At 47.4% G+C, this 10,612-nt stretch overlaps 1 pseudogene across 1 annotated transcript; it reads left to right on the forward strand.

Annotated features, from left to right (window-relative positions):
- The first annotated feature begins 3,030 nt into the window (after nt 1-3,030).
- Nucleotides 3,031-4,753, forward strand: LOC309623810 (elongation factor 1-alpha 1 pseudogene; annotated as a pseudogene). The gene has a single exon. The product of its transcript is annotated as an elongation factor 1-alpha 1 pseudogene (transcript).
- The last annotated feature ends 5,859 nt before the right edge of the window (nt 4,754-10,612 follow it).

A 10,612-nucleotide genomic window follows, 5' to 3' on the forward strand; every position in this document is an offset into this window, starting at 1 on the left:
TGAAGGGAAGACAGAATGCAGCAATTCCTTAATTCTGCTGGAAGAGAGGCAGGCCATGGAAGACTTCCTGGAACAGAAACACAACAACAGGACGGCAGGAGTAGAGGCACCACTTCAACAATTGTTTTCAAAAGTTGATGTGACAGTTATTGGGACTTCTCCGCGGCATGTGGGATCTTCCCAGACCAGGGCTTGAACCCACGTCCCCTGCATTGGTAGGCAGAGTCTCAACCACGGCACCACCAGGGAAGCCCCTTTCATCAGTTCTTGATTGCAGTTCTTGAATACAGTCCATGGCCTAGAGCTGGTCCTATGTTGCCTCCTTCTTCCTGATGAGAAGCCAGCTCTCCCTCCAAATGGAAGGGGCCTTTTAACTTATTTTATTTATATTTATTTTGGGCCGTGTTGGGTCTTCATTGCTGCACGTGGGCTTTCTCTAGTTGTGGTGAGCGGGGGCTACTCTTTGTTGCGGTGCCCGGGCTTCTCATTGTGGTGGCTTCACTTGTTGTGGAGCACGGGCTCTAGGCGCATGGGCTTCAGTAGTTGTGGCTCGCGGGCTCTAGAGCACAGGTTCAGTAGTTGCGGCGCATGGGCTTATTTGCTCCACAGCATGTGGGATCTTCCTGGACAAGGGCTTGAACCCATGTCCCCCTGCACTGGCAGGCGGATTCTTAACCACTGCGCCACCAGGGAAGCCTGGAAGGGGCCTTTAAAACAGGTCTTCACAACGAATAGGGCTTTGCAGGTGGGAAAGGGAGAGAACAGCTTCCAGGCAGTGTGAGTACTACAACTTCACAGAAACCTGAATGTAGCATGTCAAATGAAGAATGTGATGAGCACAGGGTGCTTTGTAGGGAATGTGAGATGAGGCATCCAGTCTGTTGGGACTGGAGATGGACATTCATGGGTATTTGGATGTTCAACATCTATTCCCCCTTCCTCTTCCTCTAGTCTCCCAGTTTCTATTTGGGGTCACCCCTCCCCCATTGTGTGGGGGAAGGGTAATTTCTAGTGATCACCTCCCACTCTGGAAGCCTAATGGACCAGATCACCCTCTCCCTACATTAACATAGTCAGAGGGGCCTAAACGTGGCCAATGGGCACTCTCTCCCAGGACTCTGAATCCTGAACAGGCCACCCAAGGATCGTGAAAAGAGCTGGGGTTGGAAGTCTGCCATTGCACCAACTGTGCCCCGACCAGATTGTCCCTGCTACATGGCATAAGTCAGGATGCCTTCCAAAAGCTAAGCTTAAGTAGCAAGGAAATTCAAATGCATCATTTCGTATCATAAGAGATCTAGAGTGGAGGGGCTCCAGGAACAGTGCTTTCAGTGGTTTAACAATGTCATCAAGAACCCATGTTCTTTCTTCTTTTTGTTTACTATGGTCCTCAGTGTGTATACCTTCAGGCTGATTCCCTCATGGTCACAAGATGGCTGCCACAGCTCCAAGAATCACGTCTAAACTCCAATGAAGAGGAACCTTCCCTTCCAGTAGATCTTTCTTAGAAATGAGGAAACCTTCCTCCCAAAAAAATCCCAAGCAGACCTCCCTTCATGGCTCAATGGCCACAACTGGGTTACCTGACACTCCTAAACCAATCTCTGGCAAGGGTAAGGGGATCTCCTGTCTTAGGCCAATCAACCCTGGAGCCAAGTCAGGCTGTGAGGTAAAGTGGCCACAGGAACAGAATTGGGACTCTGCAAAAGAGGAAGGGGAGTGGTATTGGATATTAGTTAGACAACCAAAGTGTCTGCTGTAATTCCTGCTTCCAGATCCTCTAGTGGCCCTTAATGCCTTCTTATTTCCAAGCCTATTCCTTCTAGTTGATGCTATGAACCGCTGAGGGCATTCCCATAAAGTAAATTCCCTTTTGTTTAAGTAGCTAGAGCCACGTTCTCTTGCTTGCAGCCAAGGCCTTTCACTCTCCCTTATCCCTCAAGTCTAACCAGCCTCCAAGTTCTGTTCATTACACCGCCCACATATTTCTCAAATCCCTCCACTTCTCTCCATTCCTACTTCCTTTCTTTGACTTCTGTAAAATTAAAGGTATATACAGTGGCGGAACATAATTTGAGAACCTCTGGTGGACATCTGTCTTTTCCCTTCTTTAGCATTCATTCTCCCTTTATCTAGTAAGAGTCCTCAATGTTCCTTTGGGGAGGGGCCCATTCCCCCTTCCATCAAGTGGATATAAGAAAGCTTACCCCATCCCTCAGCTGAGGGTGGAGTGGGCATGTGATCCAGACCTGGTCAATTAGAACACTGCCTCTTTAGGAAAACTCAGGGTGCTAGATCCCTTATTCAAAGAGGAACATTTCTCATATTTGTTCATTCTAGTTTATTTTCATTTAAAATCTTTTAGGTTAAGTTTAAGCTTTTTAAGAGTTAGTTTTGGAAATTGAAACACATTACTAATACTGTAGGAATTGGTGAGGCCTTGACTTAAAACTTTCTTTGTACTGTGATTTCCTTTTGGGTGTATTTTGCTAAATGAAACTTGTTAAATTTTTTGTTAACTAAATTTTTTCTTAAAATAAAGAGACTTTTTCACAATGAAGAAAAAAAACCCTGCCTCTTTCTGTTCTCAGTGATTGGTTCAAAATGAACACCTGACCCAAATCAAACCAATGAGAGGCAACCCCGGGATTTTTGCTGGAATCAAGATAGAGGCTTTCTCTTTCTATAAAAGTTGCCATGTTGGTAGGAAGTGAGGTTGAAGCTGCTGGCAGCCGTCTTTAAAAGCCGAGTCAGAATATGGGAAAGACAAATTTTGAGTGACACCATTTGAGACCTGGGATGCAATGACACTTGAAATCAGAACCACCACCTACACTTTTCAGTTACTTAAACCAACAAATTCCGGTTTTTTACTTAAGCCGGTTTTAGTTGCAACCAAAAGTCCTAACTGATGCAAGCAAGAATTCATACATTGTTACCATGAAGTTCCTAAAACAAAACAAAACCGCTAGTGATCAGCACTGTAAGTCAGTAGCTTAAAGAATAGGAAAACAGCTTTTTCGCAACGGGTTTGTCGCCAGGACACAGGTGTCGTGAAAACCACCGCTAAACCTAAGCAAAAATGGGAAAGGAGAAGACTCACATCAACATCGTTGTCATCGGACACGTAGATTCGGGGAAGTCCACCACTACTGGCCATCTGATCTACAAATGTAGTGGGATCGACAAGAGAACCATTGAAAAGTTCGAGAAGGAGGCTGCCGAGATGGGGAAGGGCTCCTTCAAGTATGCCTGGGTCTTCTACAAACTGAAAGCTGAACGGGAGCGTGGTATCACCATTGATATCTCCCTATGGAAATTCGAGACCAGCAAGTACTATGTGACCATCATTGATGCCCCAGGACACAGAGACTTCATCAAAAACATGATTACAGGAACATCCCAGGCTGACTGTGCTGTCCTGATTGTTGCTGCTGGTGTTGGTGAATTTGAAGCAGGTATTTCCAAGAATGGGCAGACCCGTGAGCATGCCCTTCTGGCCTACACTCTGGGTGTGAAACAGCTAATTGTTGGAGTTAACAAAATGGATTCCACCGAGCCACCCTACAGCCAGAAGAGATACGAGGAAATTGTAAAGGAAGTCAGCACCTACATTAAGAAAATTGGCTACGACCCCGACACAGTAGCATTTGTGCCAATTTCTGGCTGGAATGGTGACAACATGCTGGAGCCAAGTGCTAACATGCCATGGTTCAAGGGATGGAAAGTCACCCGTAAAGATGGCAATGCCAGTGGGACCACACTGCTTGAAGCTCTGGATTGCATCCTGCCACCAACTCGCCCAACTGACAAGCCCTTGCGTTTGCCCCTCCAGGACGTCTACAAAATTGGTGGTATCGGCACTGTCCCTGTGGGTCGAGTGGAGACTGGTGTTCTCAAACCTGGCATGGTGGTCACCTTTGCTCCAGTCAACATGACAACTGAAGTGAAATCTGTTGAAATGCACCATGAAGCTTTGAGTGAAGCCCTTCCTGGGGACAACGTGGGCTTCAAAGTCAAGAACGTGTCTGTCAAAGATGTTCGTCGTGGCAATGTGGCTGGTGACAGCAAGAATGACCCGCCGATGGAAGCAGCTGGCTTCACAGCTCAGGTGATTATCTTGAACCATCCAGGCCAAATCAGTGCCGGCTATACACCTGTGCTGGATTGTCACACAGCTCACATTGACAGCTCACAAGTTTGCTGAGCTGAAGGAGAAGATAGATCGTCATTCTGGGAAAAAGCTGGAAGATGGCCCCAAATTCTTGAAATCTGGTGATGCTGCCATCGTTGATATGGTTCCTGGCAAACCCATGTGTGTTGAGAGCTTCTCTGACTATCCTCCTCTGGGCCGCTTTGCTGTTCGTGACATGAGACAGACGGTTGCTGTGGGTGTCATCAAAGCAGTAGACAAGAAGGCAGCTGGTGCTGGCAAGGTCACCAAGTCCGCCCAGAAAGCTCAGAGGGCTAAATGAATATTATCCCCAGTACCTGCCACCCCAGTCTTAATCAGTGGTGGAAGAACGGTCTCAGAACTGTTTGTCTCAATTGGCCATTTAAGTTTAATAGCAAAAGACTGGTTAATGATAACAATGCATCGTAAAACCTTCAGAAGGAAAGGAGAATGTGTTGTGGACCATTTGTTTTGTGTGTGGCAGTTTTAAGTTATTAGTTTTTAAAATCAGTACTTTTTAATGGAAACAACTTGACCAAAAATCTGTCACAGAATTTGAGACCCATTAAAAAAGTTTAATGAGGAAAAAAAAAAGAATAGGAAAACAATGACCTTAGAAGCAGGGACTGGAGGGAAAAAAACAGCAACGAACTTCAATCAGGAAACCTTCAGTCTATAGGAGTTTACAAAGAAACTTTCCCATGTGGACACCCCCCGCCTCAGCAATTTCTACACGCGTGCCCAGTTCCCCCTGAACATCTGGGTCCCTTCCATCAACTGCTTTGTATCAGAGCAGAAAGGCACCATCTCCTCACCCTGGTTTCTGTCTTTCCATACCTGGGGTGTCAGTCTATGGGATGAGAAGGGAGAAACCATCAAGTTCCTGCTCACAGGTGCCTGGATCCACAGACACACACAGACCCCACTCCTCTGTAGCAGAGACTTGGGGGCGTACATTTCAAGAGGTGGCAGAACTGCCTATTCAAAGACAAGTTTAGGGGGTCAGAAGGTACCCAGCCCATCATCCTTCATTCCTCCTCACTCGGTGGCACCATTTTTATCCCAGTCTTTCAGGCCACCATAATGGAACATTTGTACAAATGGAAGCCACTCCTTCCTCCAGACCAGCGCTGCCTGTCAGAACTTCTGCAATGATGGAAATATTCTCTACCTGTGTTCTCCAATACAGTAGCCATTAGTCACATGTGGCTATTGAGCACTTGAAAAGTGGCTAGTATGACGGAGGAACTGAATTTTCATTTTATTTAATTTTAATTTTAATTTAAATAGCCACACGTGGCCAGTGGCTACCATACTGGACAGTGCAGCTCCACAGTGTGACAAGAGGGAGAGGTGTATGAAATACTGTTGGAGAGCTACACAGGCCCAGATCAAGTTGGGCCCTGGTAGGCCAAGGGGAAGAGTTTGGGTTTTATTTTTAAGTGTAATGGGAGGTGTCTTAGTTATCTACTGCAGCTAATAAGAGATGACAAATTGCTCCCAAATTTAGCGGCTTAAACTACAAACATTTACAGGCATACCTCACTTTATTGCACTTTGAAGAGAGTGCGACTGGGGTAGGGTCCACTTCCAAGTTCATTCACAAGGCTGTTGGCCTCAAGTCCTTCTTGACTGTTGGCCAGAGACCTCAGTTCTGGCCATGTAGGCCTCTCCATAGAGCAGCTTCCTTGAGGGTGAGCCAGCAAGGGGGTGAGAAGGCACCTAAAACAGAAGCCACAGCCTTTTAGTAACTTGATCTTGGAAGTGACATTTCAACACTTTGGCTGCATTCTTTTCACTAGGAGTGAGTCATTAGGTCCAGTCCATGCTTGAGAAAAGGGGATCGCATCAGGGGGTGAATATCAGGAGGGGGGATCACTGGGGTCATCTTAGAGGCTGCCCACCCCAGGAAGCCACCAGGGGGTCCTGAGCAGGAGAGTGACAGGACCAGGTTGATTGTTTCTAAAATAAGCAATAGAGTCACATGATACAAGATTAAAGTCCAAAAGCATATAAGGGGACTTCCCTGGTGGTCCAATGGTAAAGAATCTGTCTGCCAATGCAGGGGACGCGGGTTCGATCCCTGGTCAGGGAACTAAGATCCCACATGCCACGGGGCTACTGAGCCCTTGCACCTCAACTAGAAAGCACACGCGCCACAACTACAGAGCCCACCTGCCCTGGAGCCCACACGCCACAACTAGAGAGAGGCCCACGCACCGCAACAGAAAAAAGATCCCGCATGCTACAACAAGGACCTGACACAGCCAAAAATAAAAATAAAATTAATTAAATAAATAAATACAAATCATTTAAAAAACAAAACAAAAAACAAAAACAAAGGGTATAAGATGAAAAGCCCCCCTCCAGCCCTGTCCCCAGCCACTTAACTCCCCCTTCCTATAGGCAACCAATGTTCCTGTACCTCGTGTGGCCTTCCAGAGGGGGGTCCATGCGTACAGAAGCAGATTCATCTGTGGGAGTTAGTGTTGTTCACTAAATATTTCCAATTCTATTCTCCTTCCGGGCGTATAGTCGTTATTCCAGAATCTATTTCTGTGCAGCAAACCACTCACAACTTAGTGGCATAAAACACCAACTTATTAGGCTGATGGAATTTGCGGGTTGGGAATTCAGGCAGGACACAGCAGGGATGGCTGTCTGCACCACAATGCCAGGGGCCTCAGCTGGGGCTGATGGGAATGCCCGGGAGCTGGAATCACCCAGGGGCTTCTTGTGCTCTAGGTGGGACAACTGGAAGGCTGGGCTCAGCTGGAACTGTCAACCATAGCAGAGCACCTACCTACACATGACCAATCTATTCAGTGTGGGCTTATCACATCACAGCACAGCTGATGAGCCTGAAGGAACATCCTGAGAGAAGCTTCTAGAGAACAAGCATTGCAAGAAACCCAGGCTCCATGGCCTTTTGTGACCTGGCCTCAGATCTCATGTGTATCACTTCCACCATATTCTACTGATGACAAGAGTCACTAAGGCCAGGCCAGAGGTAAGGGCAGGGAAATGAGAGCCCACCTCTTGCTGTGTGGGTGGCAAGGTCACACCGCAGAAATGCCTGTGGGATGGGAGTGTATTGCTACACTCATCTTTGGAAAATACAATCTCCCACAGTGGTGTTGGACTTCCACACCCCTCTCAACTTAGTTGTGGCCATGTGGTTGCCTTAACCAATGAAATGTGAGCAGAAGTGACTTGTGTCACTTTCAGATGCAAGCTTTAAGGGCTATCATATGATTCCCCACATTTCCTTTTACTGCCTGACATTGCAGAAGCGCAGATTGACAGGGAGGCCCTAGTGTCCTGGGTCCCTGAGTGACTACTCCTAGTGGAGCCTCCTCACTTCCCAACAACCTGCACTGGACACAGGGTGTACCTGAGAAATAAACTTTTGTTGCTTTAAGTCACTGAAATTTGGGGATTGTTTGTTACTGCAGCATAACCTAGCCTATCCTGACCTTTTGTATACAACTACTAGCAAAACTTACCCACTGTTCTGCACTTTGCTTTTTTCAATTTTTTTAAGATTTTTAAAATATTTATTTAATTTATTTATTTGGCTGCGCCAGGTCTTAGTTGCGGCATGCAGGATCTTTTAGTTGAGGCATGCGGGATCTAGTTCCCTGACCAGGGATTGAACCCAGGCCCCCTGCATTGGGAGCACGGAGTCTTAGCCACTGGACCACCAGAGAAGTCCCGCTTTTTTTATTTAACAATATATCTTGGAGATTGTTTATATCAGTACATGAAGAGCACCCCCACAGTTTTTTTTTTTAAAGCTACATAGTATTCCTGTACAGGAAAGGACCAAATTTTACTTAACTAGTCCCTATTAAGGACAATTAGTACATTTGGTGTTTTTGGACAATGCTGCAGTGAGCAACCTTGAATATTCATTTCTTATTTTGCTTGAGTGCAATTATATTTGTAGGATAAACCCTAGAAGTGCATATGTCAGACGAATGGTGGCAGACTTCCCTTTTAAAAAGGATCACTTTGGTCATAGCTAGAGAACAGGTTGAAGAGTCAGAACCCAAGAGTTGTGTGTGATACCATCCCCTCCTCACCCCATATCAATCACCAAGTCTTATTCATTTGAGCTCTATGATAGCTCTCAACCTGGCCACTTGTCTGCACCCACTGGCCACCGCCCCAGCACAGTGCATCATTCCTCTCTCCGATGATTCCTCTTAAAAGGGTCTCCCACCTGTCTTACTCAGGATACTTGGCTCTAAACAATGAAGCCGATTCTGGGTAACTTAGGCAGACAAGGAACTGATTGGATGCTCTTGGGTGCTTGCTGAATTCCCCTACCCCAGGAAGGGCCTGGCTCGACCACCTCCCCCTCTTCTTCCACTGCCACCATAATGAACCCTAAATGGTCCTCTGATGTCTTATGTTAATCATTTGCTTTGGATTTCAAAGACCTGCTTGCAAACATTGGAAACGCTCCAGGTACCAGGGACCTTAGAGAGGAAATTCTGCCTCCTGATTTCCCTAGTGGAAAGCAGGGCCTGCCTCTGCATTTTATAGGTTTCCTCCCAAAGGGGAGGGGTGTTCAGATGCTGGGCATCAAAACAATCAGTGTTTACACGTCAGCCTAAGCCCCTCTCTCCTCACCCTTCACCCCACCCATAGCACAGTGTGGCTGAGTCAGCAAATATGATCAAACTACTCCCTGGATTAGCACACCCTGGACAGCTCCCCACTACTCTCAAAATGAAGTCCAGACTCCTTACCTAGCTTCCAAGGACCTCCCTGATCCAGGCCTCTTCAAGGCCTCCCCATGCACACCCCAATGTGTACCTGAAACTCTAGTTCAATGCTCTGCCCTCAGGTGCCAAATGCATGAGCCCCTAACCACCTTCCTCTACAGAACTCTGAACATGTGTTGGCCCTCTATCCAGAGGCTCTTTCCCTCCCACTCCAGTTACCTCTGAAACCTGCACATTCTCACTTAACTCTCAGGTCTCACTTAGACACAACACCCTTCACTGGGTGAGGTACCTGCCCTTTGTCCTACTGGCCACTGTGTTTCCTTCCTTCAAAGTACTTTTCTTTATTCCCCAAAGTATCCTAGATCCATGCACTTTTCTCCATCTCCACTGCCACTTTCTCAGTCCAAGCAACCATCCTCTCTCTCCTGCAATTCAGTAGGCTCCCAACTGCTCACTGTGCTTCCACTCTTGGCCCCCTGAAAGTCTACTAGCTAGAGTGATCTTTTAAAAGTGTAAGTCAGGAACTTCCCTGGTGGTCCAGTGGTTAAGACTCCGTGCTCCCAATGCAGGGGGTGTGGGTTCAATCCCTGGTCGGGGAACTAAGATCCCACATGCCACGTGGCCTAAAAATAAAATAAAAGTATAAATCATCCTTTCAAAGGCTCCACATTTCATTTAAGAAAAACAAACTCCTCTCCGTGGTTTACAAAGCCTTTCAGGATCTACCTAGAATCTCTGCTCCTTCAACTCATCTCAGACTTTTGGGCCCTGAAGCTACACAGGCCTTCTTCCTGTTCCTTGAACATACCAAACTTACTCTAGGCTCAAAGCTTTGCACTTGCTGTTGCCTCTGCTTGAAACTCTGTTCCCCTAGATCTTTGTGTGGTTGGATCTGCTCAAATGTCACACCCTGAGACCATTTCCCCTATTTTGTCTTAATGTCTCAATAGCACTTGTCACTCCCTTAGACCATCCCATTTATTTGTTTACTCATAGGATTACCATATTTATCCCCCTTCTAGCAGGTAGGCAGAGAGATTGACAATCTTGCTGGCACCACTGTATTCCCTAGCACCTGGCCCAGTGCCTGGCACAAAGTGCATGCTCTGTATTTTTGGATGAATGAATGGATAGGAATCAGAGAAGCCTAGTTGAATCGGGCTCTGCCTTATCCGCAAGTTTGGGCAAGCCTCCGTTTCCTGGTGTGTGAAGTGAGGGTGGAGGGAGTAGGATGTTGAGCTAGAAGGTGTTGATTAGCTGTAAAATTTCGGCCTTGTTTTCTCCCTAGTCTTAGGCCTGCAGCCCTCCACTGGACCTCAGCTCCCCACCTGTATAATGGGTGTGAGCTCATTCCCTACGTCTTGGGGTGGTATCGCTGCCTTATAAGGCAGCAGAGGCCGAGGGCGGACAAGGCCGTGTGGGTGGAGAGAAATCACAACATCCGGCTGTGGGGGCGGGGCGGGGCTGGGGCGCCCGCGGTGGCCGGCCTGGAGGCCTGGGAGCAGCTCGGGAAGCCGGCACCCTCCTGTGGGCCTCTCCCTGCTAACGATGTGCGCCCTCCAGGATGGGCCGGCCCAAAGGAATACGGCCGGATACACGGCCCGAACTTGCTTGAGGCCGGCCTGCAGGAGGCCCAGGATACCAAACGCATCCCCTACAAACCCTGGACAAGCCAAGGCGAGCCAAAAGGACCTGGCCCACA

Source organism: Balaenoptera borealis (genome assembly GCF_965194805.1).
Source record: "Balaenoptera borealis genome assembly, chromosome: 2".
Classification (NCBI taxonomy): domain Eukaryota; kingdom Metazoa; phylum Chordata; class Mammalia; order Artiodactyla; family Balaenopteridae; genus Balaenoptera; species Balaenoptera borealis.